Genomic DNA, 6,000 nt, shown 5'->3' with positions numbered 1-6,000 from the left:
GGTGAGATTTGAACAGCCGAACTGCAGAACTGCAGTCAGCTCAAGTAGCCTGCAGTGCTGCATTTAACCACTGCGCCACCTCGGCTCTTACCTGTTCCTGCCGCCTGCCTTCTCCCTGTTGCTTCCATCCATCACGATGAGGATCCATCCATCACATCGGAGTGCTGCTGATTCTGCCTGCTGGTAAGTGACCCGGGTTTTTTTTCTTTTATTTTTTTAATGTATTTTAAAATAATTTATTTATGGGATTGTATGTGATGGGATTGTATGTGATTGAGTGAATGATCCCACTTTTTTATTGCTATTACCGCTGTATTTTCTGTGTTTTTTAATTATTACGTGGGAACTGCTTGTGTGAGTGAATGAGTATGTTTGATTCGGAGGACCTGCCGGGGAATGTGGGGGTCACTGGGGTGGTCGGGGGGACTATGGACACGGGAGTGGGCCGGAGCATTACGGTCGTAACGGGGAGGGGCAGAAATGGCGGGGACTTTAGGGCTGGCCATTACTGGGGAAGGAGGGTTCGCTACGTCACAGAGATCCCTCCTTCCGGCCCTATGAGTTCCACTCCGAGGCCAGATGGCGCGAGTAATCAGGACCCTGGTCTCAGGCTGTTGTCGCTAAATGCCAGGTCTGTAGTTCACAAGGCTCCTCTCGTCCGGGACTTAATTTTAGACGAGAGGGCAGACCTGGCATGTATCACTGAAACCTGGCTGGGCCCGGAGGGAGGAGTCCCCCTCATAGAGATGTGCCCAGAAGGATTTCAGGTGCTTCATCAGCCGAGAGCCCAGAGAAGGGGGGGGGTGTGTGGCTATTGTTATCTGGGAGTCTTTAGCACCTCGTAGGATCCCTGCTCCGGAGCTTGTCGGGTGTGAGTCCCTACTGGTGAAGTTGGACCTCAAGGGTCAAGTGGGTTTGCTGTTAACGTACCTGCCTCCCAACAGCGTTGCAGCAGCCCTCCCCTCGCTCCTCGAGTCGGTAGCCGAGCTAGCAATTGAGTTCCCCAGGCTTATGGTCCTGGGGGATTTCAATTTGCCTTCGCTTGGTGAACACTCTGATGGGGCGCAGGAGTTCATGGCTTCCATGACAGCCATGGGCTTGACCCAAGTAATTCGGGGCCCAACCCACTCAGCGGGTCACACGCTCAACCTCGTATTCCTCTCAGAGCAGTGGATTTATGATCTTGGTCTGAGGGGTAATGAGATCATACCCCTGTCGTGGTCAGACCACTGCCAACTGAGGCTCGACTTTCGGAGGCCAAACCCCCACTGTAGGGAGGAGGAACCGACCAGGTGGTTCCGCCCCAGGCGACTTATGGACCCCTTGAGGTTCCAGACGGAGCTTGGGGTTATTCCTGATACTCTCGCCCACAGTCCGGTGGAGACTCTGGTTGCTGCCTGGAACTCGGCAGCATCGGAGTCTCTTGACCGGATTGCGCCACTACGGCCGCTCCGAGGCAGTGGATCCCGGAGGCCTCCTTGGTTTACCGAGGAGCTCCGGGAGAGGAAGCGCCGGAGAAGACGCCTAGAGCACCTATGGAGGTCCGATAAATCCGAATCGAACCGAGCACTCTTAACATCTTGCACCAAGGAGTATATCAGGGCACTTAGGACAACAAAAAGATCGTACATCGCCACCTTGATTGCGTCCGCTGAGTCGCGCCCAGCCGCCCTGTTTAGGATAACCCGCTCCCTCCTAAATAGGAGGGATACGGGGGACCCCTTGCAGGGTAGGGCTGAGGACTATGTCCAGTTCTTAGCGGACAAAGTTGCTCGGTTTCGATCGGATTTGGACTCCGACTTTGCAGATCCAGCCAAGGCACAGGAGGATAATCTGGCAGACCATCACTGGGTTGAGTTTCAGGATGTTGCCCCTGGGGATGTGGACAAGGCCATGAGAGCTGTGAGTGCCTCCACTTGTGTACTGGACCCGTGCCCCTCCTGGCTGGTTGCCAACAGCAGAGAGGTGACACGGGGCTGGATCCAGGCGGTTGTTACCGCCTCTCTTCGGGAGGGACTCTTCCCCTCTGCACTTAAAGCGGCGGTGGTGAGACCCCTCCTGAAGAAACCATCCTTGGATCCAGCCGTTCTCAACAATTATCGTCCAGTCTCCAACCTCCCCTTTGTGGGGAAGGTTGTTGAGAAGGTGGTGGCCTCCCAGCTTCAGCGGACCTTGGAGGAAACTAGTTACCTTGACCCATTTCAGTCCGGCTTCAGGCCTGGTTACAGCACAGAAACCGCTTTGGTCGCATTGACCGATGACCTCTGGAGAGCCAGGGATGGAGGCCATGCCTCCATCCTGGTTCTCCTTGACCTCTTGGCAGCTTTCGATACCATCGACCATGGTATCCTTCTGCGACGACTGCGGGAGGTGGGGGTGGGAGGCACTGTTTTGCAGTGGTTCTCCTCCTACCTCTCGGACAGGTCGCAGTCGGTGTTAGTTGGAGGGCAGAGATCGACCCCTAGGCCCCTAACATATGGGGTGCCGCAGGGTTCGGTCTTATCCCCCCTACTATTCAATATCTACATGAAACCGCTGGGCGAGATCATTCGGAGGCACGGGATAAGATACCATCAATACGCGGACGATACCCAGTTGTATCTGTCCGCCCTGTGCCAACTCAATGAAGCAGTGGACGTGATGAGCCGGGGCCTTGAAGCCGTTAGGGACTGGATGAGGGCTAACAAACTGGTACTCAACCCGGATAAGACCGAGTGGCTGTTGTGTTTCCCTCCCAATAATTTGGCAAGTGTTCCATCACTCAGGCTGGGGGGTCAAACACTATACCCCTCAGACAGGGTTCGCAACTTGGGAGTCCTCCTAGACCCACAGCTGACCTTTGATTACCACCTGTCGGCTGTGACCAGGGGGGTATTTGCCCAGGTTCGCCTGGTGCACCAGTTGCGACCCTACCTGAACTGGGAGGCTCTCACAACAGTCACTCGTGCCCTTGTGACCTCAAGGCTGGAATACTGCAACGTGCTCTACATGGGGCTGCCCTTGAAGAGCATCCGGCAACTTCAACTAGTCCAGAATGCGGCCGCGCGAGCGATTGTGGGTGCACCTCGGTTCACCCACATAACACCTATCCTCCACGAGCTGCGCTGGCTACCTGTTGATCTCCGGGTGCGCTTCAAGGTGCTACTTACCACCTATAAAGCCCTTCATGGTAGTGGATCTGGGTACTTGAGAGACCGCCTCCTGCCAATCACCTCCTCGCGACCAATTAGATCACACAGATTAGGCCTCCTCCAAATCCCATCTGCCAGTCAGTGTCGACTGGCGACTACGCGGAGGAGAGCCTTCTCGGTAGTAGCTCCGACCCTTTGGAACGATCTCCCCGTTGAGATCCATACCCTCACCACCCTCCAGACCTTCTGCACAGCCCTCAAGATCTGGCTATCCCGTCAGGCCTGGGGTTAGATTGTAATCCGTCCCCACCCGAATGATGAATGTTGTGTTCTATTTTTAATTATGTATTGTTTTATGTCTCACTGTTTGTATTCCCCTCCCCATGAATTGTAAACCACCCTGAGTCCCCCCAGGGAAAAGGGCGGCCTATAAATAAACTTTCCAATCCAATTCCAATTCCAATTTAATGCACAGAATTTTTAAAAATAGTTTTACTTAAAAGTATTGTGTGTAGAATATTTTAAAAATGTTTACTTCAATTTATTGTTTGTGGATTCTTTTTTAAAATTGTCTTAGACTGTTTAAAAAAAGATTCTATCCAAAATAAATTAAAATAAACCATTTTTAAAAATTCTATACTCAATACTTTGAAATGTATTGTGCATAGATTTTTTTTTAATTTTTTTAGTTTTGTTGTAATTTGTTGTGTATGGAATATTTTTAATGGTTTCATTTTAAATTATTGTGTGTGGAATAGTTTGAAATGGTTACAATATAAATTATTGTGGTGGATTGGACTAATGGTTACAGTATACTATGGCTGGTACAATAACTTAAAATTGTTACAGTGTAAATTATTGCTGGTGTAATACTTAACAATGGTTTTTAAGGATTTCTTTTATTTATAGAATATCTTTTTTGAATTATTTTGGGGGGAAATTTTATTTTTTAATTGTTTATAAGATATATTTACGACAAGAAATGTTATTCCTTTTTGCAAATGTTTTCTTTGTGGTGCAATATGTTGCTTTTAAGTGTTCAAACCAGGTTTATGTGTCTCAAAGTGGCTGCTTTTCTATGAGCAGGCCAGGTTTCTTGCAAGGCAGCCTTGCCAGATTTAGTGTGTTTCACCCTCGTTGTTTAGGTAATTCTGAGGTGGTTGATGGTTCTGTGAGCGCATGTCCTTTATAATTTTCCACATTGCCTTGATGGTTTTTATTCCAGTGACTTTGTATTTCCTCTCCTTAGGCTTAGTAGTGATGTAGGCCTATAATTATTTGGCTGAGTGTGATCTTGATCTTCTTTCGGAATCAGGGAAATAAAGACTCTTCTCCAAGATGGTGGTACTCTTCCTTCCAGTTGAATTTTATTAAATAGTTCCTTAAGAGGTTCTACCATTTCTAATTGTAAATTTTTATAATAAACCGCTGTCAATCCATCTGTACCAGGGGCGTTGCCAACTTTTAACTGCTTAATTACCAGGAGAATTTCCTTCGTGGTTATCGGTTGATTCAATCTCTCCCTTTGCTCATCTGTAACTATGGGGATTCTCTTTCTCCAAATATCTATCTATATCTAAGCCTTGTATTTTATCACCAGCGTACAGCCTCGTATAAAATTCTAAAAAAGCCTTTTTAATCGTATCCTGTTGGTAGGCTTCTTTACCTTTGTATTCTATTTTCTCTATGGTATGAGACTTTTGTTTTTTCCTTAACATATATGCTAACCATCTACCTGGTTTATTTGCATTGCAAAAAGTATTATGTTTAGCATATAGCAGGTTATTTGCTACTTGGTCTGACATCAACATGTTGAATTGCGCTCGTAATAAAGTAATTGCCTCTTTTGTTTTCTTATCATCTGGATTAGATATTAGCCCCTGCTCTTTCTTTTTTATCTCCTCTTCTAATTCCCTTCGGTTTTCCCCCTGCCTGCATCTATATAGGTTATTTAAGTTATTAAAGCTCCTCTCATTTACGGTTTACTTGCATCCCAAACCATTTCCATAGATGTTCCCTTATTCATGTTAAAAGCAAACTATTCTTTCAACAGTTTTTTGCATTCTTTGACATTTCTCTCATATCTAAATAAATTTTCATTTAATCTCCAAGACCTCCTAGATCCCTCTCCATATTCCAGTTCCATCCAAACTGGGTTATGATCTGTTAAAGTTCTTGGGCATATCTTTGTCTTCTTCACCCTAGAGAGAAAATCATTTGTGATTAGTATAAAATCAATCCTAGAGAAGGATTGTTGCCTATCGGAAAAGAATGTAAAGTCCTGTTCTTTAACATTCCGTTCTCGCAAAATATCCCTCAGTTCCATATCATCCATCATGTCGAAGAAAGATTTAGGTAATCTTGCTCATGTTTGAATATTTTGCAAAAGTCCCTTTTTGTCTTTCCTGGTGTCCAATACTCTGTTCCAGTCACCCAATAATATACACGATCTATAATCCCATTGTAATAATTTAGTGTGGAGCAATTTATAAAAATTTTCTTGTTGTTGATTGGGAGCATATACTCCTGTTAAGAGTGTCTTCTTTCCTTCTATTTATAGTTCAATTGCAATATATCTTCCTTGAGAATCTGCTTCAATTAATTCAGCCTTTAAATCCTTTCTTAAATATATAACTATCCCATTTTTCTTCTCCGGAGCAGACGCCACATAATGTTGTCCCAATCTTGCATTCATCAAATATTTCTGATCATTTCTTCTCATATACGTTTCTTGCAAACAAATTACATCATTTTTGAATTGTTTCAAATAGTGCAATATTTTTTCCCCTTTTTTGTGATTAATTTAAGCCATTAACGTTCCAGATTAAAAATTTAATTGTCATCTTCAGCTCCCTGAAGCTTTTTAAGA

This window comes from Thamnophis elegans, chromosome 1, assembly GCF_009769535.1.
Source record: "Thamnophis elegans isolate rThaEle1 chromosome 1, rThaEle1.pri, whole genome shotgun sequence".
Lineage (NCBI taxonomy): Eukaryota > Metazoa > Chordata > Lepidosauria > Squamata > Colubridae > Thamnophis > Thamnophis elegans.
The sequence above is the reverse complement of the archived record's forward strand: the minus strand, read 5'-3'. Positions refer to the sequence as shown.